Source organism: Syngnathus scovelli, chromosome 5 (genome assembly GCF_024217435.2).
Source record: "Syngnathus scovelli strain Florida chromosome 5, RoL_Ssco_1.2, whole genome shotgun sequence".
Taxonomy (NCBI): domain Eukaryota; kingdom Metazoa; phylum Chordata; class Actinopteri; order Syngnathiformes; family Syngnathidae; genus Syngnathus; species Syngnathus scovelli.
The window spans coordinates 7,123,426-7,149,012 of NC_090851.1; the positions used below are offsets into that span (position 1 = coordinate 7,123,426).

The window sequence follows — 25,587 nt, forward strand, 5'->3', positions numbered from 1 at the left end:
CCACACATTAGTGCAGTGGCCGGCGGAGGCCAGAGAAGACTCTTACTTTCTGCATGGCCAGCTACTGCTGTTCCCTCGCTTTTTAGGTTTCTTGGAGAGCATTTGAACAGCTGAAGGTTCTCTGCCTACGGCAGCTTCTGGTGTGAGAACTCACAATGGCAGAGGGAGCATTATCTCTTAAAACCCAGATTACAACTACGACTTTACGTTATCTACGGTGGTACACTTTATCTAGTGTGGTACATCTTTGCTTGAAACCAATCCTAGAAGTTCGATTCCAGGTAGTGTCGTGCAAGATATCTTAATGTAACCTTTTTTGATCTAGACCGCTGCTTCCAGGTTCGTCTGCAAAAAAACAACTGTTAATCCACATCTATAGTTTACTGGTAGCTAATTGTCTGCCTATGTACAGTCGTAGTACAAAAGCTGTAGATAGAAAAATATATAGATAAAATAAAGCAAGTTTGGACATGTTTGTTTATTTCTATTATTCATGGGCTGGCACGTAATTTGCCCATATTTAGAATAGCTTTATTCGCTATACATCCGGTTAGGTGCGCTCACATAGTATTTATTGGGAGTTCATTAATTAAATGTGACTTGATGATAGAATAGTAGAATTAAATCTACTCCAGATGAAAATGGAAAAAAAATCTTATCTGTATGAGAGTGAAGAGATACACGAGTTTGACTGACACCATTGATCGCACTTTGTATACTTTTGGATAAATGTGTAATTTGCATGGGATTGGTTTTAGTTAAAATGCCCATTTTTCCATCCATCCATGCCTTCATTTAGGTGAGCCTGACAGTATATCGGGTGGACTTTTCAATCAGTGCTTGCCTTTCCTAAAGGCAGGCATAGAACCTTGTAATTTACATCTAATTACACATGTTCTCATGCATGAGGTGGTATTCAAATTGTCTTTGTATTCTGTGAATCCATGACGCGTTGGTGTATGATCCACGGTTCATTTTATTATTATTTATTTATTGTATTCAGCTTTAGTTGTACTGTGATGTTTTTGCACCCACTTAGGTATACATAAATAAATCATTTCTGCTCTAATTAGGATTGAATACAGTTAATAATTACATTGCCTTCACAGTACAAGTTGTATTTGTTTTTGGAATGTAAAGCAGTATAACGATTGGATTAAAAAAAAAAAAAAAAATCAAATTTGAGCATCACACCCTCCAGTGAGAACATAGCCTCATAAAGTAAGGATTACACGTAGCCCAGAATTCAAGAGTGACTGTAGGAAGAAATATGTTTGATTCTATAAAAACATGGTGGAGGCTTGTGGATAGACTTTATGCCTAAAAGGACACAACTGTGTAGCAACCGCCACAATTCATTTAAAGTGTGCATATGTGGTGCAAGGTCAAGCAATCCGATTTCTAATAGGCTCAACGACACAAGTTGGAGAAAATTTTAATTAAATCGCCAAAGTGCATGCTGTATTTTCTATAAACGTTTGCATATTTCTGATAATGAGTTTACACTACAAAAGGTCACATGTTATCACAGCGAGGAGGCTTTAACAAGTGTGTTAAGCGCTTCTTCAATTATTTGGGTTTGTGAGGCGGAATATTAAGGAAACACGAGTGAGAAGGAAGAAACAAAGATTATCGTTGAGAACAGTTTTGATTTCATCAAGTTGCAGGGATGGAGTTGAAGGGGTCATGACATGAGGGAGGGAGAGAGAAAAGGGGGGGTTCAAGAAAGGAATTAATTACAGGAGGGGGGGATCATTACTGGGCTCTGAGCTCAGGGGAAAGGGATGAAAGCGAACCGGTAAAAAAGCTCCATGTGGAGGAGGAAGATCACAGTGAGAGAGACACATGACTAATACAAAGCAGCCTTCTGCGCACAAATAAGGCTTCTTTTTTTTTTTTTTTTAAGTCACAGTAATTATATAATTAGACAGTTCTCTGGTCTCAGTGGGTTGCAAACTCTCTTGAACCCCCGATGACATCCGTTCACATGAGATCTTTATCCTAATGGATTATATGGCTGATGGAATCAATCCTCCCATCAATGAACATTGCACTTATCTTGAGTCTGGTGTGTGATTGTAGCTTTAAGTGGAAAATGGCTGTCAGTGATGGGCATCGTTTGCAATTTTTTTTTGCAAGCTGTGTTCTGACGCTTGAAAATTGACTGACTTTCCACACGATTTGCTATATGTCAATTAATATATATTGTGTAGCGATATTGTATTGAAACTGAGAATCGTGATACCAACTCAACAACTTTCTTCATACGGCAATAACAACCAAAGCTGGAACAATGTGCAGTACATAAGACATAAAATAAAATATAATGAATAACATGATGACACTGTGGTTACAGTGTCGCTGTGTAGTATGTTCTTATATCATCCTGAAACATAAATTGATTTTTTTTTACTACGATTTTATTTGCTGGTTTGTTTGTTCATTTCCAGACTAAGTGATATCTGAAGCTCAATCCTATGCAGCAAAATTTAGCGAGGGTTTGCGCATGCCCTGAATGTCAATTGTTTTTCATTAGAGTTCGTTCAAGGTCACAAATGGTTGTAAAGACGTTCCACCAACATTCCCCAACCATTTTAATACTCTTCAACAGTTTTTCTTATCGTAGCAGTTCGCAATTGTTTACATTTTGAGAACAAAAACACAACATTAATTACGCGCGCAAACAGTGAGATAGGAGCTTTAGGTTTTTGAGGAACTCAAGGTTATGCATTGATAGAATGTACATTAATGACTTTGCACATAAGTGCTTAGAGCTAGTCTTCAATGTCAGTCAATGAAAAGGAAAAAATCTTGGAGACTCTACAGCACTTGGATTCTGAAGGAGACATTCTATTACACAAATACACGTTGTCATTTGGCCTTCTTTTTAAGTATCGTCATCTAGTTTCATGGGAGAAGCGCAAACATTTCACCTCTGCTGATTGATACCGCCTAGTTGAGTGACTTGAATTGCTGTTCTCACCTCAGTTATAAAAACAGTCACCTCAGCAGATAGTAATGGCTCGGCGCTGGAAGGTTCATCGAAGCATTAACTTATTGGCTTGATTAAAGTTATTAGTCATATTAAAGGAGAAACGAAGGTGGGAGAAAGGTCAATTTTAAGAAATACATACGTGACAAGAAAACGGAGAAAATAGCTGATATTTGACCGCATGGCTTTCACAAGAGTCTAGAACAAATTTGTTCAAAACAAAGAAGTATTTGTGTTGCACTGTTACTATGGTGAAGATATGAGGAAAATGTTATAAGGTGGTTAAACTCTAGTAGTTCTGATAGTTTTTTCATTGCAAATAAAAACAAGTTATTCTTGAATAGAATAGTAATATTGTAAGGATGTAAAACCTTAGAAGTAGAGTTCAAGTTAGAAAGCTTTGTTACCTAACAATAGAATATTATTTTAAAAATATTTTTCTTTTTAAATGGTGAAGCAATTCAGGAAAGAGAAATTTGAAGACAAGGGCTGACCTGCACCAGCCTGTAAGAAAATGTTTTTGTGTTCAATTTTATGAGTCACACGTACCCATCTTTGATGGAGAAGAGCAGAAAACTGAATTCTTCTTGCTGCCCTGAGCACTGATGCTTTATGTGCCCTGAAGGTAGCAGCCTTCAGCAATGCTCTCACTTCGGAATTCAGTCAGAGCTTCAGGTTTGGGTAAAATGTGATGGTTTTGGTGGTAAAGACATCAGCACATTTTGAGATGGACCTCAGAATGTCTGGTGCGTCTCTTCCAATCCACTTCTACCTTCTTACTAGATGCTTCCATGAACATTTACTAGTTTGTACACTGAAAACTGATTTTAACTGTGGGTTCATTCACATCATTTGTGCTGAAAAGGCACTAAAAACAGCTTTAAAGGGAATTTGTGAAGCTGCTGCACCACCACTATCTTGATAATCTATGTAATATATAGTACACTAAAATTTCAATTAAAAGCTCATTCATATAACACCTATTGTAAGTTTGTGTTTTCATGCATAGTTGTGGTGTGTGTGAGCAGGAACAGAGGTGACTGGCTAGGGGTCATCACAGCATGAAACACTTTTGGTTTGGGTTCACTGCTTTCAAAACAATCACTGTGACAAGTTCAGTGAAGCTTGACCTGAACGCTCCCCTCTCCTCAATCGAATAAGAGTGCATGTTTGTCCCGTCTGTATCTTTTCCTCTGTGCGGTAAATACAGCAGCTCTGTTTTATTTATGGGCAATCAAAACATGTTGATGTGTTTCATCCAGATTAATGTATTTTCCATTTGGAGGTCTGATTGTGATGAAGGAATAACATGCACCTGCTAATACTTCAAATGTCAAACAACAATTTCATATGGACAGCTTAATTCATACAAGGACTGGCTGAAAGCAAATCACTGCTCAGATATTAATAAAAGGAGGGCAACATCAGAGAAAAACAGTTTGTATAACTGAAATAACCTGAGCCATTCCTGTTTTCCTTTGGTGTTTAATTATAGGATAATTCAAAGACAAGATCACAGTGTTTTAGGGATCTATTTTCATGTCCAGTGCATGTCTATTGCGAGGAGTGGTCTAAATGTGAGCAGGGGTGGGCTAAATGGAGTTCTTGGTATTTTTACAACCGCACACAGCTTGACAAAATTAAAAGTAGGCATTGTGCACCATTGTGGGCCTAAATACGGCCGACTTGATTCACCGTCAATCAAAGCCATTACTCGTATTGAAAGCCTGCCAATAGTACAAAAGGCTACAGCAAGACTCCTGACAAAGGCAAGAAAGTTTGATCTTATCACCCCAATACTGGCCAACCTTGCGTTGCCTCCCAAACCACTTCAGATGCAATTTGAATGGTTTTCTACTTACGAAATATTACACAACCTTCCTATCTTGCTGACTTGGTGGTACCATATGTTCTAGCCCAACACGCTGGTCTTTTCGTTATTCCGAGAGTCAAAACATAGTCTGCACGTTCTAGAACACTCTATTCCGGCTCCTGCAATCCGGAATGCCAAACCTGCAGGAATTAAAGCCACTACCTCAGTAGAAATGTTGATATCTGTATTTAAGCCTTTTTTTACTCTAGGTTTGGTGACAACAAATGAATCTGAAGCAGTTGCCATAAAAATTCTTTACCGACCAGAACAAGATCTGAGCTGGAATTGTTGCTTTTCCGAATTCTGCATCGAATGACTGGGCCTGAGGAGGAATTACTTCCCCAGAGGCGTCTTCATGCAGCCCATCTTATTGAATGGATTCATACGTTGTCCTGTTTAACATTATATAGGGCCACATTATGTGTGAAATGTTGCCACAGTCTGCTCAACCTCGAAGGGGGAAATCCATCTGTGGTCACTTCGCAGGTTATCTTCTTTTTATTCCCCAGTGGTGGTTTGATTTTTTTTCTTTTCCCTGTTGGGAGGTTTAGAGGAAGGGAAGGATATTTTCTGTGAACTGTGGGCTTGTGGACTGAAGCCCTTTCTTTTGTGATGATGCAAACCAACACATCTCTGAAATAAAATCAGTGATCACACTACATATTCATCATCATGTCTATTACGGCTTTTACACTGGCAATAGTATGATGCTAGAGTAGATACATTCAATTTCCTATTGGAAAATGTTTTTAGAAATTACAACAAAGCTCCATCACGGAACAGTATTGTAGTTTTCATTGTATGGAGCCTACCATTTTGTCATATAAAAAAAAAAAACTACTGTGTGTTTACCTAATGTAAAATGACATTAATCTTCCTTATAGGTGTGTAACATTAGACGTTAAAGATATTCATTGGAGTGACATTTTAGCACTGCCAGACCAGATGGTACCATTGTGTTTGTGTGCTCAATCTTAATGGGAAACAATTAAGTGTCATTTCACATCTTGTGACTTTAAGATACGAGTGTGGATGAACACTTTGTGGATCAATTACACACAACCAATAACATAAAATAGCCTATATATTTGATTTACTATTATTCGCTCTAACTTTCCCCTCCCTCTCTTTTCTAACTGATAGCAAAACAGTAACAGACAAACAAAAAGTCAACACATTAAATTAATAAAGTTATTTGCTCCTGCGATTAAATTTTGTGGGAACAAATAACCTTGTGTTCTGCAGAGAAGAATCCTAAGACTTTATTCCCATATTCATGCTTGTCAACACTCAAACTCACCTTTGTTAATTTGGCATGATGAGTTAGACAACACTCTGGATGATGGCTCATGATGTGCATCCTTCAAGGCAATTATTCCTTTGTAGCACATGTAATTAAGTAGGAAAATAAAACGTGGTGACTTAATTAGGATTAATGGAACTAATTTGAATGGAAAGATTAAGTGTGATGTTTTAATAGGCTCGTATTTTAACATGGTTTTGTGCCTTTTTCACTGTCTTACTCTCCTTCTACATTCATCCGAGTGTCAGTGCGAATGTCCTCACGTCATTCCTTCGAGACCTGAAGGTGAAGACGAGAGGCACACTGACAGCCCTGTTAGCAGCTTCATTTAATTTGATCGTTTCTGGCTCCTCTGTTAGCCCCATCATAAAAAAGGTTTATCCCAACAGGAGGACACTCATTAAGAATTGAGAAGAACAACAGAACCTATCAACACACACACAGAGACGACAAAAAAACTAAATGTGTCTCAAAACATTCACCTTATTTGAATCTAATGTGTCTCAGTGGAATACAATCTGTTGCCTTACACTGGTTGACTTCCAAATGGCTCTAATTTCAGTGCATTTGTGTCTATAGGAAATCATGAAAAGTGAATGAATTTATTTCAACACCAAATTGTTGGTGACATGAATACTTTATCCTAATCTATGTGTGTGTCTTTGCAGCAACCCGCCCGACACTCTTCTTGTTAGTTTGCAAATACCACGTCCTATGAATGACAGGCAGACACATGGGAGTGTGAATTAGAATTCACCTCTAATCACTCTAATTCACCTCCTGTCACTCTGCCGGCTCAATCTCAGCCTCGTTTCTGCAACATAAGCTCACAGAATGCTGATGTTAAGACTCTGGGAACTATACGTGCACAGACACACACACGCGCGTGTACTCGTGCACGCACTCACAAAACACACATCATAGGTTAATCAACTATCTCCAAAAATGTTCTAAAAGTCCTTTATCATTACACTACTTTTTAAAGTTGTGCGTCTCTTTTGCAATAAACAATTTCTCAGTCCGAACGACAAAATCCATTCCCCCAAATTAAGCATTCATCTATGCAGTGTCTTTTTGTTGGCCAAACAAACTCAATAAGTGATAAGTCAGCTTATGTTATGTATATATGCAAACTGCAAACAAACTCTGAAAGAAACACAGCATCCCTTCGCTTAAGGGTTCTTTTACACCAGCCTATCTTCATCACTTGCACAAAGATCTCCTCCTCTGATAAGGTTTCAAGCAAACCAAAAAAAGACCCCATGGCTGTTTGGTCTTTCCTTGTTTCCTAAGCATTGAGATTCTTAGTCTGAGTACACACATAATGTCAGTCGGGCTGTTTTATCCATATTTTGCCCATTCCAGATCAAGGATGTCAAGCGACTGACTATCTTATGTGTAGTAAAGTTATTCTATAAGATTGTTCTTTGCTTTGAGCTCTATTAAGAGTGGTTTTGTCCCAATAGTACGGTGGGGGGGAAAAAAAGCATGACTTGGCATTTCAGATGAAAAAGGTCATACAACAAGAACAGAAGGAGCTCATAAGAGCTAGAAGTGTCTAATGCGGAAGGATACTTGAGAGATTCATTGGGTCTTCTGATAGGATCATTCCTCCTTTGTAGCAAGCAGATCGGTGTAGGCAGTTCAAGGTAGTTAACTCCAAGTTATTAGTTACCCAAGATTGCGGCTCAACTCTAAATCATTTGTCAAACTGAGATGCTATTTCAAGTGCGGTAAACACAAAGCTTCTATGTCTTTGTCTCTGCATTATCACTGAGATTACTACCATTATTAGCACAAATGCTAAATGAATGTTATATTTTATGAACGTTTTGAGAAAGGTACGCAGATGGATTGCGGATACTGTACTCTAAGGTTAATGTCAAGCGTTCACTGCATTATTCAAATGAGCATTAAAATCCAGCCCGATGGTTTTCATTATTTCTCAGTCCATTTTACACTCGCTGGATCGTTTATTAGGAACACGTGTACAATGTAATAACATGTATTACAGCACATAATATAACATCCACTAGACTATTAAAAAATGCTCAATGGCTGAACAGCAAATGCCATACTGGAGGCAAAACAAACTGATCAGGAATTATGATCAGATTGGATTAGATCATCGATCAAATCTCTTCAATGTTCAGGAATTAATTTGACTTTTAAACACTTGTGTTTCCCAGCTGCAACACACCTTTTTGTTGGGTCTATTTATAAATGCACAATAATTCTACATTCAACTTTGAAAAACAAGAAAGTCTCTTATGAATGGTGACATACAGTATGGGATGATAAAACTACTGGCAGTTGTTCCTTTTTTTCAGTTTGAAACAAACAAAGAACACAAAGTAAGTGCAAACAGCAGGTTGTGTCAACAGGGCATGCCTACTGCTGGCTTGAGGTTTGGGAACTGCTTGGATGAAGAAACACTTGAGATGAAGTGTAGAAAAAGCTCTGCATGTGTTCCAATGAAAACACCTCGCTATCGCCTTTATAAAGTATTTCTTCCAGCTACGCTGAGAAAGAATTTCTGACGTTTCGTAATGGTCGTCTGAAGTATTCAAAAGTGAGTCAAACAGTGGAGTCTGATTCCTGCTGTAACTGTAAGGCACAAAGAGAAACCTTAGAAAAGTAAAAGCTACCCTCCCAGCTTCCATTTGCTCGGGAGAGAATATACCTCACTACATTGTGCTAGTTGTTAAACTTAAATTGGGTAGAAAGTTCTTGTGCTCGTGAACTGAGACATCAGTGTTCAGGCGTCATGCACATGATAAACTCCAGCCATCTGTCACATTTGATAGATTTACACAGAATCACAATGCAGCCGCTGGGAACACTTGTATCTGATTGGCTGTCAGAAGTATAATTGATAACTGCAGCCACACTAACTGTTGTCTTGTGGCCTTTAACGGTCTTGATGACATGCATTCCTAGTAACAAGCTTTTTTTTTTTTTTTTTTTTTTTTGTTCTCTGTTGTGCTTGCCCGCAATTTATGATATCCACTGCATATACTTTTGACGACGGCCACATACATAATACAAAACAATCAAGGCTTCAATTGACTTTCTTCCCCTAGTTTTTACCAAATCTGACAAAAACCAATACGGGCAGAGACATGCTAAGCAATTATACACCAGGTAGTCACTTTACTTGCTGCCTGGATGATAAAATGACACTGGCGGTTTTTGCATTTTTTTGTTAGCACAGAAAAACAACCGTTGAGTAAGCAGGCTAGCAGTCTAGTCTATTCACACAAATCTATCGTGTCAGCAGTATGATCTTTGATTGCATGCACATTAAATGTTGCCACCCTTTTCTTGGCTTTAGTGATTATCTTTTTTCTCGGCGTGCCGGCAACATTCTCCTACTTCAGGCTCAAGGAACGTACTGCCACTTCTGGCCCATGGTCTGACCGGGTCAGTAAAATGACAAAATGAAAATGTTAAACATTCAGTGCTTTTATTTTAAAATCACCGCTTTTATTTTGATGTGTATTTAGGAATGACTGATGAGTTAGCAGTCCACTACAGTACAGGAAACATGATGTATGTTGTATGGTATGAATTATTTTGTCCCTTGGAAGAGGGAGCTGTAAAAGCTGGAAAAGAGGAATGCTAATTGGATGTCTCCTGGGCCAACTGGGATCCCAATTCACTTTAACAAGAACCACTAATTATAGGACACAAAGAGTTGCTATCTGCTGCCTTGCCGCATACTTTGCAGGCCAGAAACTCAGATGCTCTGTGTAAAATCAAAACCAAACGCATCGGGGAAGAGAGGCCTTAATTAGCCTTCCCTCACCAAAGCCTGGATGTAGAGAAATGTGCTGAGCTGGTATGTTACATGAAAAGACAGCAACTCGGTCTCCAGAAAAAGTTTTATGTATTATCTCACATTGGCATGTACCCTCACAGAAATTAAAAATATCAAAGACAGCCAGAGTGAATACAACAATTGACAAGTTCCTTTAGCCCGTATATGACAGATTCAACGAGGAGAGATGCCGAGGCGCACGACTGCACTTAACTGTTGTCGCATCATATTATGTATTTCAGTTATTGAAGTTGTTCTTCCACTGCTTTGTTTTTGTTGGACTTAAAGCCAGCTGTCAATTCCAATTGATAATGTCCAGAATTAATTTAATTGTCATTGTCAGTGAAAGGTACATTCTCAACAAGGAGTTTTATTATTTTTTTTACTTTGCACGCTTTGATCTTCTGCATGGACTCCAGAGAGTCTATTTCTGCTTTCGTCATAAGAAAATATGGAGAGTTCCTCATTTTGCTTCACTTCAGAATACTTCAGAAATAAGTGGTTTTCGAAAAAAAAAAAAGATGTATTATTTTGCCTGCTCTTGAAAGGAAAATAAAATGCTCTGAGGGTTTTTTCCCCCATTCTTTCCCATTTGGTAAGAGACAATGATTTATTTTTATTCCAGCCTGTGAGAATCTTGCCTCTGGCTGACATAACCATGTCCAGAAATTAATCTACTGTAAAATATGGGGAAAGAATCCTAACAGACGGTGAGAACTGCTGTTCACTGGACAGTTCCTCTTTTTTGGCTCATTCTCTATAAAGCCAAAAGATGGCTGCGTGTGAAAGTCCCAGAAGATCAGCAGGTTTTTAATTACTCAAACTAGCCCATCTGGCACCAACAACTAAGCTGCAATGAAAGTCACTTAAATACCCGTTTTTCCCAATTCACTTGTTTGATTAGAAAAATGTATAGCCCAAATACAGTTGGTTACTTGATATTATTCAACAGTCCAAATGCTGCACTTTTACAGGGTTTGGATGAACAGATCAAGAGCAATTATACAAATGTTTTATGTTGTAAAGGAAGGCAACAGGAATATAATAGCTGTTACCTCATTAAGATAGTTGCATGTTCTTATTCTTTGTTGTGACTTTTGTTTCTGTTTCCGAAAGAACTTAATTTGTGAAAGTAGGCAACGGGTAAAAATATATTGGAAAAAGTGAAAACGGGCAAAACGGGCATTGCATGTGCATGATACCACAATAATTATTCTGTCAAGAGTTATTATAAGGTATATCTGTTTTAATTATTGCTATTTCACACATGATATTCTCGAGATTAATAGATAACACACGCAAACAGAACGTTCCAGGATCACGCATATCCAGTATGTCCGAACAACTGACCTTTCTTGAACACACGGATGGAGCTGACTGAGATGGAGGAACTGCTGTAGCCACATTAAGCAGCCTGTTGTTGTTCAGCCACACTGTATCGTGTTTTCACGCTACATCACGTTTCACTCCACTTTAGTATTTCTGCCGCTTTGCGGTAAATAACCTGTCAGGCATACCCGGGTTGACTCTGTGTTACATATTCATGCCACATTTACAGGGCTGTTGCTATCTAAGAATGCTACTGTCTCAAGCAAAACTGAAATGGTATCGTGTTTTTTTTTTTTTGGTTTAATCATAATATTTTTTAGGTAAATATATGTTGGGGGGATTTGTCCAGGACTGACTGTATTAAACATCATATTTATGAACACAGACTATTTGTATGTGAACTGAATATGTCAAACAATACTGTTTTAATAAAAGGTAGTATGCAGCATCGATGATGACTCCTTTTCATAATCTACCAAAGAGAGACTGCTGCCTATGACACCATCTACATTTCTAAAACTCCGTGGGGTCATGTTTTCACTCTCATGTTGTGATGCCTGGTAATGCTGCTTTAAAGATTATGGCTAATCCTTGCTTTTGGCAGAAATTGATGAAGATCCAAGTAAAGTCTGCAGGCAACCATTCCAGGTGTGCCCCACTCCTCACCAATTTTCAAGTGGTAGATGATCTAGCTAGAGCACACCCGCAACTCTAAAATGGACATGCGCTATAGACAATGCATGGATGGATGTTTGCAAAGTCACACTGGAAGCAACAAAATAGGCGGTGAGTTGTTACGGTCATTCCTCTAATGCAGTAGTTGCACCCATTTTGAATATGTGTCTAAAACGAAAAAAATCTCAAGAGTTTAAACTGCCTGCAAAACGCTTTGAAATCCTATCACAGTTTCCACTAAGATAAGATAAGAAGCCTTTATTGTCATTGTATGGTGAGATACAACGAAATTGGGGAGCAACTCCAAACAATAAAATGAGTGAAACATCGAGCGTATAACAGTATACAGTACAATAACTCAAAGTGCAGAATAGATGAATAATTTATGTGCAATTCGTATGGACTAAGCTAAACATTTAGAAATACAAACTGATGCTAAACGCTCAATATCACAAATGCTTGCCATTCTACAACGGTGTAGAATAGCTTAGCAGAGTGTAATCACAGAGGTGGGCTTGGTCATTTCCCTGTGGAAGGAACAGCTCAAGTGATAATAACCTCACCACATGGCAAGGTTACTCTTCTGAATCCCACAGGAATGAGTAGGACATGCAGGGTTTGCATAATCGTGACTCATTTATCGAGATAGTGAGACTTTAATTCCTTAGGTCGGTCCGGTAATTGCATTTGGACTCTATCTGGGATCAACCCACCCTTTTACCTCTACATCACAAGACCTGTGGCAAGTCGGGTAGAACTTATTGCCACAGGTTCGAGCCCTTGATGCAGGCTGAAGGTCTGAGTGAAATTACACTATCCAGCCACCTGAGCCTGCTTTGAATGTCAGCGATTGACTGGCTCATGAAAAGTGCGCGGGCAATGTGGAGTTAAATGTCAAATATTGCTTTTTACAATAATTGCCTTCAGCGTCCTTGGAGGAGATGCTGTATGTCGAGGCTGATTAGGAATGGCAGCTTCTTGAATCTGAGCAGCTGATGAGCAGATGGGTGTTGAAATCCAATGAGTACTCAAACAAAACTGTTGCCAGGAAGGTCAAACCAAGCTGGAAGGTCATTTTAGAATGATGCGCATTCTTTTAAAAAAATCTGTGCCCACCACAGTTTGATTCCAAACTGTCAGTATGTGCATGTGAAGGCTTTCATTTATAGGAAATCTGAAGAGGGAACTTCTCTATACTTGCATTGTATGAATAATGAATGAAGGTTAATGTAACTGTATCAACGATAGGGTATTGCATCTTCTGAAAATTAGCATTTACGGCACTGCTTGAACCAGGAGCATCAATGTAAACACTGCACATTGCACTGTATTACGACATACACAAAAACATGGTACATTACTTGAAAGTTTTACTCCTAGATATTTTGAATGCCAGTTTCTCTCTGAATAGTTGTTTTGTTGTAACTCACTTTTAACCGACCATATTTTTCGCTCCATAAAGCGCACTGGATTATAAGGCGCACGCTCATTGATTTTTTTTATTTTAGAAATTATTTCATATATAGGGTGCACCGCCTAATAGTGCGGAAAATACGGTATTTAATAAATGTTCTTATTTTAATTTAGAAAAAAATAGAAATATATATCTATACATAATGACATAAAAGGCATTCTATTCTAGTCTCCTGGAGATCTGACATGAATATCAGGCTGTCTGTCAGGCAAGTCAAAACTGCATTAACATGCAAGCAATTGCGTCTTCACCTGGTTGTCTTTATCGCTACAGAGAAAATTGTTTATATTTGTGCAAATGAATGAATGCACTAGAAGCTTAATCAACTTGTGATCCTCTCCAGAGCTTCAGTAGAAGCTCATTTTCGTGGCTTTATAATTCCCCTCCCACAAACATACACACACATACGCACACGCCTGCGCAGACACAGACACACTCTTGATATTGCTCGCTCTTTTATAAGCACATCTTTCTTTTAGTGAATACGCAATACAGGTTTATGAACAGGGGTTCAAAATCAAATTGTTGGCACTCACAAGCACTAAACAACATAAACATCTTTTATATGCACTGAACTACTGATTGACTGAAATGACGTCCACCTCCCAATGTATTGTATATAGGCTCCAATAGTTTTTACCAGATACTTTTTAGTGTGCTCAACAGAATAGGATTACAAAAAGAGGGCTTTAAACTTGATAAAAAGGTTTAGGCATTTAGGCCTTAATAACTTTTTTATAATACTTAATTTGAGTGAAGAAAATCATAAAAAACTAAAAAAGAGCTTCTCAGGACAGTGCAGACCTCAACCAAGGCCAAGTGACAAAGAATCGTGAGTCAGCATCATAACCAAAACACCTAGAACTCGTGAATCCAATAAGGTCAAGTTGGTCTCAATGACCCCTGGCTGCCGACAATGCTTAATGGCTCTCCTCGCTCGGTGCTACTGGGGTGAGCAGTCATTGAAGCACACACGCGGCTTCACCATCTGGAAAGGCTCTTAACATAGGCAAACACCATCTCGCAGAAGATAGACCCAGATCCCTGCTGCTGCGGACCTTGAACCACTTCCAAGATTTTTTTTCTTGAGGGGATATATTTCTCTAGGCTAGACTAAAGGCAGATACCACCTGCACAACTGCATGAACTGCAACACGCCATGAGAAGTCAGGAAGGAGGTCCATCATGTTTGTTGGCCATACCCGGAGGGTACAGATATAAAAAGCTGCAAGAAACATGAGGAAAGTAAGACCTTCAACTTTTACCATTTACTCTCTGGAGAGGTGCCAAAACAGCAGAAAGTGCTCTCAAGCCAGCCACAAGTCATCACTTCACTTACTCCAATGCAATCTGGATCACTCAACTACAGCATCTTTTACACCTATAAATGCGTATCTGTATGTAATAGAATTGTATTTATAGTAGGCATGAGTACGAAAGAAATACCAAGCTCTAATGGGATTACACATCTGCATTCTCAAGATTATAATCACTTTTGGATTTTACGTTTTTACGCAGAAAGCTTCCTGGAACAGAATTCACTTGCACATAACAGGCATCGGCAGCAACATTGTGTAAAACACTTGATGGAAAATTGAAGGTTAAATATGTAATGGCAAGGGTTAAACTATTCTTATTTTTTTACAGGCATTTTCACTCTGACACTACCTGCTGAAGCAGAACAATGGTGCATGAAATGAAATTTGAACGGGATGTGTAAAAATTGCTATTACTTGACACATCGGCACCCAACCTTTTTTGCGCCACAGACCGGTTTCACATAAAGGGAGATTTTTGGCAAAAAAACAGTAGAATGCTGCACTTTTCAATTTTACGGACATTTCATATGTTTTTTTCATAGACATCAAATCCTTACAAATCTCACGCAACACCTTCTGATCCGGAATGTACTGTACATCTGTATATGACAATATAAGAGGAAAAAGTACTTTCAGTGGCCACCTCCTCTAAACTATGCAAATGTGGTGGTATGAAACAAATGTTTTTGCATACATCCTGAAAAATACTGGGTTAAAAACAACACAATTTGGGTTAAAACTTTGACCATCCCAAAACATCTATTGTACAAAACAACCCAACATTATTTTTTTCCCAAAACAACACAACTTGGGTCAAATTGACTCAACTTCTTGGGTCAGTCCACTGTTCAACGCAGCAGTTTTACGGCTGAACCGTCGGAAGAAAATAGAAGAAATGGAATAAGAAGAAGCAGAACTACAAGATGAAGAACAGTAGTCATGGCAACTGTGCGATGTAACTCAGCTACTGCCACAAATATGCGGTTCTCCGTCACAACAAGAATTTACTATTTATAGCAACAAAAGGCGAAATTACCAACCATGATTCTACCTTTGGCCACAATGTGAGGCAGGGTTCTAATAGAGGTAAATACTGAAATGCTTTGTGAAGTTTTGAAAGAAACCGGAACTTGTTGACTGCTGTGGACACAGTATGCATTCAGAAACTCACTCTGATGCCCGAAGTGTGTGTGTGTATGTTTGGAGAGGCAGAGCGTGCTCCCCTGCCATTCATTTCCAAACAGCCTGTTATAAAGCAATCACGGCAACTTGTGCTTAAACAAATTCCTTTCCTTGTACTTCCTGACAGACTGGACTCTGGCACTCTTATTTTGGCGCACTTTGAATATCATAACGACACATTTGAACAATGTGCCAAAATTGCGAACAGTCAGATTGAAGCAGAGCAAACACCGAGCATATTTTCAAGCCTAGCCATGGGGAATTTAGGAGCAAGTCCAAGCTCTACTTTTCTCCATCTCTGTATTTGTCAAATAAATATACCCCCGCAAAAATACGGCTTATACTGCAGTGTGACTTTTCTTCTTCATGAATCATTTTTTGGGGGGTAAGTCTCCAGGGTGACTTATAGACTGAAAAATATGTTAAAACTAATGACATTTACAGGTTTGCCTTTCAATTACAAAAAAGCTTCATTAAAAGATCTTATCACAATAATTAGTAAAAAAGTATTATGAAGTATCAGTACTGGTGTCAGCGAGTACTCGAATTTAGTCAAATTTAAGTACCAGTACTTGGTCTGAAAAAGTCATCCCTAACATATTTCTTATGTGTATCTTGTAATAAAAAACAACAACAATAATCTCTCTCGAGTAGCTTTCAAAGTGAAGGTCCATCCTTTAAAGACAACCTTTAAAGATGTCAGCAAGGACGCTTTCCCACAACCTGCAAATCCTCACTGTGAGGGCCTGGATAGCTGAAAGACCACAGCACAATATCAAGACATGTTCAGAGAGCTAAGAACCATGTGATATCCTGCTCACAGGACAGCTTCAAGCAGCTTAACAGTGCCCCAGTCAGCAAATATCACGTGTAACCGGGAAGACTTGAAGCTACAGGTTTGACATGTTGAGTGGCAGCAAAATGAAAGAACGGATAAATCACAACTGAGCCGCCCATGTCGAGTCACTGATGGAATAGATATTGTACACTGGACACCTATTTGCTAAACAGAATTTCTTGTTTGTGTTCTTGCCAGTGCATTTGCAAAGCTTTGAAGACATTTGTTGTGATAGTAATAATTCTGACATGCTGCCGATACATCAGTGAAACGCATCAATGACGTGACATCTTTATCAGATGTCTCCATTAAATGATAACATTGAGGAGCCACTGTTTCATTACCCCAATACATTTCTACCTATTCCCTCTTCATTTAAATTTCTGGTGGGAGGTAAACAGAGAAGCGAGCAGCGAGGGCCTGTGAATGTGCAATTAGAGGACTGAGTTAAACCCACAGTAAACATAGTTCGCTCAAAGCAACCCCAGTGAATATTCACCCACACGAAAAAACACGCAAGACACGTGGCTTGTGTTTCTGTCAGTCGTTAGCGAAAGTTTCCTTTCATTTGCCAGCAAAACAGGCGTCCGTCAGTGACAGATTGATGGACCTTCCAGAAATACTGATGGAAAGTCCAACCTCTGTTGGTCAATTTACGCTGAATGCCCAAGAAAACACGCCCCCAAACATTCAGGAAGAGTGCAATGTTGAAAAACAGTATAACAGAGTTCCTCTACAGCTACACAAGTCACTTGTTTTCCATAATTATTTTCAATCAAATACTTGTATAATATATTAAGAAACAAATTCCTCAAATCACTTAACAGGGTCTTGAAAAGCAGGTCTTTAGATAGACACCTCAGGATGTAATTTACCCTGTGAAGCTTTTAGGGCTGTTTGATTTCCAAAGCGCTGTCAACAGTGATGAATGACATTAAAAATATGCACGTTGTCTCTACCCAGGGACACCAAGCCGCTCATCAAATGTGTACAGCTGGGTTGACTGTTAGGTAGTAGATTAATTAAGTGTGTGGCCTAATTACTATGGCAGGTAGATGCTGAAACGGCGGTGTCCCTGATTATGTGGCGTTTGAGTTGTGGAAGGGGCCATTTGTCACTATCACCATGGAAGCTGGAGAACTTCCCAAAATACTTAGTGGTCGCATGCGTATGGTAGTTTGTGAAAGGCACAAATACGAGAGAAGGGAAGGCACTCTGGAACGCTGTAATGAGCTAGTTGATGAGATAGTTGTAATTTAAAGAGATGCAACGGAATAACAATGACGCACAGTGTATTGCTTAACTTGGGGTTGTACTTATATTTTCATATACAAAGCACTTTTCTCCTCCTGAATTCTTCATCAACTCCCTGTCATCGCCATATTTCATTTGTATTGCTGCAGCCCAAAGCCCTGCTTCAGCTTTTGTTGGCACTCTGCCCTCGACAAACTTGGCATGGTCCTGTCCAATTAGGCGCTTTGCTAAGATAGATACACTGTGTTGGCTTTTCTGGCTGCTGACAGGCCCCATCACCCAGAAATAAACATGGAAAACTGCTGAACCTTTCTCTATCCCTCAGGTGAGTTGAGAACTTTCAGAGGATTTTTTTTTTTATCCAAGATGGTCATCATCAAGAGTGTTGCGTTTTATTACAGCCTTTTCAAAAGTCAGATTTCTGCAGCTCAAACTCAAAGGACCCATTTCTCCAAAGTACTACGGTTGGGTTCGCATTTGTACAGTACGTGCTTTTCGGATGTTTTCCAATCTGCTCAGTGGCTTATTCATAGGAAGCCTTAAGTAGAATGCGGAAAGAATACGTCAGAGCTTGATCTCACCATGAGCAATGTCAACACATGCAGGGTCGGGAGGCAACGTATGGTACTCGCATTTGTGGTAAAGTGCAGTGAGTGTAGTGAGCATTGAGCCCACGGGACTTGCCAGCAAGCTGATTTTTACTGTAGGTCTTGTGTCCTTATTGTTCTTCTGAGTATATTTTCATTTGTTGTTTGGATACTTACTTTTAACATTAGCATAAAATTCAGATTATAAAACACAACCCCCTTGCCCCATCTTTAAATGATGTGACTAAATCTTGGGGCTTGAATTTTTCAGTGGGCTGAATCTAAAATATCAAATTTGCATCTTGAAGCATTTGTTTACTGCATGCTGTAATTTCGTTGTAAATGTTCAGTGAAGGTACTTTCAACAACACCACTGCCAATAATATCAGCCTAACATAAGTCAGCTATCTTCCTGACAACATTCATTATGAAATGCCACAGAAAACTAACAAAAATTAGCATTGCTATTGCAGTCATTTTAAACCATGAAAAACATGTTAATTTACGATAGACGCAGCAGTTCCACATAAAAATATACTATTAAGCGCTGCTTGTCATAGTTTAGTTTTGCTGACTGGGTAACTAATTAAATAATATTACAAAGTTATGGTTTTGTTATGTATACCTTTAGGGCACAAGCACTTCCTACAACATACACGAGAAGGGTTACGTGGAATTACTGTCATTGTAAAAGTTTTAGGACCACTAATAGAAAGTACTAAGCATTTAGTGTTCAGACTTTTTCGTTGTTGTTGTTGAAAACGGGGAGTGGATGAACCTCTTAGCGTCTAATGAATCGGACCGTTTGCATCTGATTAATTACTGTGTAATTTGGCCAATTTTACTTGCCAAATTAACATCACTGAACTCACTGGAAACCATTAATCCAGCAATCATTTCCCTGCCAGTTATGCTTGTCCGTGTTTGCAGAAGCAGCAGGCTAAGCAAGATGGCCTAGGAACCCAGCTCCCTAACTGGATCCATCAGCTCTTCCGCAGGGATCACATACACATTCTCATAACATATGCTGTAGGCATGCAAATGATACTATTACAGCTGTCAAGAGGAAATGCAGTTTTTATGAGCTCTGACAGAAAGCATTGGTAAGCAAACACTGCTTGAAAACCCAAGGACGTGTGAACAGTGAGACATTACATGAGTTAAAGCTGCTTTCAAAGCACGAGGCCAAGTTTAGTTCATTATGCAAGGAATGAATTCAGAGCCTTTTTTTTCGCTGCCCGTTTTGTAAACATTGCCACAAGTTAAGTTTTCACATGAAGGTTTGAGATGTAGTGTATATATTAAAAACAAGTTTTATAAGAACTTTTTTGTCACCGTATAATGAAAACGTGTTTTGCTATTGGTGCTTTTTGCATCCTAAACCTGGTTCACACGGCAGGAATATTGGCCGGAATTTAGCCCCGAATCTCCCCTTCGGACAATAGTAGACAATAGTATCCTTTATTCTGGTAATGGCTCCAAAGATAATCTTAGAAGATAATCATACCGTGTGTAGTGTCTTCAAGCTGCTCTTGGCCACTCGGAAGGACGTCCGACCTCAATCGATGACATGTCGGATTCATAGTTTGGAAGTCGGCTGACAATTTTAAAAGCTTGCTGTATGCCCCTGGCTTTAGGCAGCATTTTCTAAAGGAAGAAAAAGACAGACTAGAAGTCCTTCCTCGCTCTGTGTTTCCAGGAGAGCCCACACCCAGTCATTGATCACCCTCAGCCCAGATCCATCAGCCAGGGGAAAACATTGGAGGACAATCTGCTTGTTGGTGTTCGACGGTATGCTAAAAAACAATGGGAGCCCATTGTCTAGACCATTTTAAACATGAGATACCAAAGATGGGGCTTTTACAGCAAGTGGGCATATATTGAAGTGTGTATGGATGAGAAAGCTAAACTCACGTGATAGCCTTGGAAGAGGGAACTTGCAGAAATTGAAGCCATCAAGCACGACGCTGTGTTTGGTATGCTGTTACCTCGGAGTGCCTGAGAAAGAAGATCATAAGTGAGGATCATGCAACGTCTGAAGATCTGTGATGCGAGAAGACATGAGAAGAAAGATGCCAGGTGGCTGTCGTCCCCTAGGAGGGAGGACTGGGGCCTCACGTCGCCATATGTCAAACTCTCTCGCCTCACAGAGCACATTGCTGCAGTACGAGTAAGATGACAGAGGTGTCAACACTACATTTGCATGAAAACAGAGACAATTATTTACTGAATAAAAAAATAAAAATAAAAAAAGAGATTTTGACTACACAGAAATGCATTCACCAAACACCACTTGCAGTAAAATCGGTAAAGGTCAGAATAATCAAACATTCTCTGTGCATTTGTGTTGTTCTTGTTGTTGTTGTATTACAGAACAATTATTTATTCTACATGTAAGTGCAGATGAGACTTCAATCACAATGGAAGGCTATCCGATATACCAGTAAGTGACTTATCAATTTTTCTCCCTTTCTGCTCATTTTCATTATCCCTGTAGTATTCATTTGGAGTTGAGTAAAATTATGTTGCATAATAATCAGAGGTGGGCAGGAAGTTTTGACGTGGATCTTATTTTGGAAGTCAAGTAATTTAATTGTCGTGGCTGGTAAATATGCAGCATATTGTGTGTTACTGATGATTGATTTGGCACGAATGACACATTTTGTTTCGCCTAGTAATACACCAACCTTTTCTTTTTAAGGGTAGTTGACATTTTCACACTTTGCTATTTTTATCCTTATCACCTGTTGACAAGTCTGCCACGTGCGTGTACAAAATTTGGCACATTATGTATTTATTAGCACAAGTGCAGAAGCACATTCTGCTGGATTAAAGGTCACGATAACGAAATGTTCTGTTTCAAACACACTCGACATTCCCATTATCAGGCTGAAATAAAAAATGCTAAAAAACATTCACTACATGTTCCCTACGAGAGACAGGACAAAATGAAGGGGAAAAATTCTTGAAAAAAAACACCCAAATGTCATATTTTAGGGGGGCAGTGCCCCCAAGGCCCGTGCTTTAGCGCTGCCTTTAACTGTGAGGTGACTGTGCCAAACACTTGATCATCATGTCACTTGAAATTGAATGGACGCAGACTATTTGGAACCAAGAATAGTTTAAATGTGTCGCACAAACAAACACTACAAATGTATGCCATTGTGGCTACAATAATTCTGTGTTTTAATGGCTGGCACATTCAGCTACAGCAAAGAGAGCATTTGGTCGGATTGGACCGATAACAAAACTGCAAGAGAGGCCAAAGACAGCCTGAAACCATGAAAAGAGAAAAGGAAAAAGGGAGGGGGAAGGAATGGAGAGTGTCACAGCTCCACCCAGTGGTAAATGAATTTCTTTTTGTACTTAATTGGAAGCGCTTTGAGTAAGACATTTTAACAAGACTGTGCAATGACAGAAACAAGGTCGTTATGGACACCTTACAGTTATGGCTGCTATATCTGTGATATAATTGGCAGCTAAAAGCCCATTAACAATGGTATCAGATAACTAGCAGGGGTGGGGGCTACAACAGTTGAAACAACTTTAAAATATGTATAAATTGTTGACATTTCTGGCATTTAGCTCAACTCGGCAAGCAAGTTGTTTGCTCCTCTCAGTTATATCTTTAAGTTGGGGGGAAAATACAAGAGACAATAACTTCTATAAACTAATTTCTTTTGAAATGCAGTCAAGCCACGTTTCACAATGGAAAAACTTATTTTGGCAATTGAAATATTGAGCTCACTCAACGCGCACCTGCACCCCTGAAAAGTATAGGCAGTTTTAAAATCAAGCGTTTTCAATGAATATAAAAAAAATAAAAAAATAAACTCTTTGGCTGATCATAGAATAAAAACCTTCACCACAAAACAGAATAACTGCATTTAGGGCCATGTTTTTTAGCACCTAAAATATATGTTGATTTCCCCAAATCAATGTTCTTGTGCTTACAAGTGAAAAACAAAATACAGAGACACGCCGTGTGGCGGCCATGGCTCAGCGGTAGAGCGGGTTGTTCAGTAACCGGAGGGTAGGGGCTTCGTATCCCGCTGTGTCAATACACACCTTGCTTCCAGTGGCACTCACACTGGTGTAGGCCTGGGTGCAAATGTTTGGTGATTGGAGCGGCCTTAGGCACACAGTGGCAGCCACGCTTCTGTCAGTCTGCCCCAGGGCAGCTGTGGCTACTTAAGTAGTTTACCACCAGTGGGAATGGGTGGAGCATATGAAAAATGCATCTAGTGTGAGCGCTTTGAGTATAGGCTTCCATAGAGAACTATGATAAAAATTCTAATGTGTGTACGTGTATTTATGGACAGTGTAAGTATGTGTATGCGTGTGTGTGTGTGTGTGTGTGTGTGTGTATGTATGTGTGTATATATATATATATATATATATATATATATATATATATATATATATATATATATATATATATAGTATATGTACATATGCATGTGCGTGCATGTATTAAGTATATACACACACATTATATATATATATATATATATATATATATATATATATATATATATATATATATAGAGAGAGAGAGAGAGAGAGAGAGAGAGAGAGAGAGAGAGAGAGAGAGAGAGAGAGAGAGAGAGACACACACACACAATACACAATTGTTTGACCACTGAAAGTTAGAGAGCAGAGAGTGCCACTCAATAGTTATTGAATGTTTGGATGCACTCACTCACACACACGTACACACAGAAACAAACGTTTCTTGGAATTATCTCAAAAGCAGATATGCAGAAGATTGTGATTTGAAGAAGCACTGCCAGGAAATCTGGAATAGGGGCTGATGATGTTCCATTATTTCATTACAATGACATGATTCGGAAGATAGAGCTTTGTCCATATTGATGCCATCAGAAAAAATAAGCAACATTTTTGCAAATGATAAAAGAAGCCACCGTCATAGCAAAAAGACCCCCATTTATGGTCAATCTGTACAATCTGATTCAGAAATAATGTACATTTAACTCCCAAAGGCTCATGTATGACAGAATATATGTAATGTATGACAAAGACAAAATGTAATGACAATTTTGCTATCATTTTAGTTTGTTGTCATTTTTTAAACAAAGAAGGTAATTTAATTTTTGTTCTTTTATTTTAATTCAGTAACAATTTATTTGTCTTGTCTAAGTTTTACTTAATTACAATAACTGTTTTGTCATGGTCTCTGTTTCCAAAATCAGTCCAAGGCAGTCCGCGTAGACCTGCAAATTGGGTCTGGTAATTTCCCAGAGAAATTCACTAGGTTGAAAGAGTGACATGTTTCATACATATGCATGAATGGGTTATTCTCTTTTTCATACCACTGGGATCCTTCTTTTTTTCTTTCTTTTTTTTGACAGATATTACAACGGGTGACAGACTGCTGCCTGAAAAGTGAAACCAAGGACTCACAGACGCTCTGTGATTATGGACTGCAAGGGACAAGCTGCTAAAGATATTGCAGTGACCAAAGTGGATCTGGCATATTTGACATTGCTGTGATAAGATGTATGCCTACCAGACGGGAGCAGCAAATCCAATCTGTCTCTTCCTACATTTTGCAAACGTGAGACATTTTGGGGTTTTTTGGCCTTCTGGGACAAATATTCCATTTCAGAGGGACTCTAGCAGGTCTAATAGAAGGACTATCGTAAGTTTGTTGAGCAAGCAGCTCATTATCATAGCAACAATATCAAGTTTGTCAATGACACCTAGAGTCTGCAGTGGATCGTCCCTGTGAGTTTGCAAACAGTAAAGAAATACTGTTGAAGAGTCGAGTGCATCCAAACATTCAATACCTATTGAGTGGCGACTCTCTGTGCTCTAACTTTCAGTGGCCAGATGTTTGTGTGTGTGTGTATGTGTGTGTGCGTGTGTGTATGTGTAAAACATTGAAATGCAAACATAAAAATTAGATGAAAACGCCAGCGCATATACTTCAGCCTAAAATGAACGAGCCATTCCTATTTGTAAGAAATTTTACCATTTGACTTTGTCATCTTGAAATGCATCATCTTGGACTAATGTGTAATTATAATGACTACCCTTCAGCCTAATCAGTTGTATCCATCAGGCAGAAGTCTTACTAAATGGAAAAAAAAAATAGAATCTCAACATTTACAGGCTTTTACACAAACAAGCCACATTTTTAAAATGTCCTGAATTAGGTACTCTCAATTCCCATAGCACCCACCAGTGATCATTAGCCCAGCAGAGCATCTGACAGCTCATCCCCAACCGCTGCAAATTCTCTGGTACATCATTGCTGCTGTTTGCTGCCTGTATGTTTGCTTACTCAAGCACGGACCAAACATTCTGATCAACGTTGAGACAAACCAATGGGGAGGTGAAAAAATAATCCCAGATATTTAGAATTTATCAGCAATGTTTAAGATTGAAGATGGAAGTGGAGGAGGACAATGGCCAAGGTAAATTAGAATGTGGAAGACAAGAGGACAAAGAAATGTGAGTTATTTTCAGTGTCTTTATAGAGTGATTAATGGTGAGGGAAAGGAATTTCGGCATGTCAGCGGAGCCATGGGGATGTGGTTGAAAAGACGCGACGCCCTCTGAAAAGTTAGGCCATTAGAGAATCAGGCCAGTAGAAAATCATACCACTCAGACCTTTTCACTGACGTGCTCAAAAAAATTAGCCATACATTTATAGTAATGTTTGATCACACTGATTTAATTTTTGATTCAATACTGAGCTAAATTCAAGATGGAATTGGTCATTCCGATACTTTGTGCGGATGCACCAATGGCTTGATTTGTAAACGGTTTGCTGATGCAACTACGAACAAAAACTTGACTGCGCACACAAAGCAACTCTACGAATCTGCAAATTGCCACACACTTTCTTTCATCTGTTCTGGTGATTTGACAATTAAAGAATAAAATCAAATGGGCCACTCGGTGTGGTCATATGC

The 25,587-nt window shown here is 39.0% G+C and overlaps 1 long non-coding RNA gene across 1 annotated transcript in view; it reads right to left on the bottom strand.

Moving 5' to 3' along the window:
- The window catches only part of LOC125969205 (uncharacterized), a 53,583-nt gene extending 30,775 nt beyond the window's left edge, over window positions 1–22,808 (bottom strand). Inside the window, exons 1-3 of the long non-coding RNA XR_007481504.1 lie at window positions 22,715–22,808; window positions 20,561–20,644; window positions 20,154–20,293 (exon numbers count right to left, since the gene is read on the bottom strand). This is a non-coding gene — a long non-coding RNA (uncharacterized lncRNA). The remainder of the gene's footprint in view (window positions 1–20,153; window positions 20,294–20,560; window positions 20,645–22,714) is intronic.
- Between the last annotated feature and the right edge of the window lie 2,779 nt (window positions 22,809–25,587).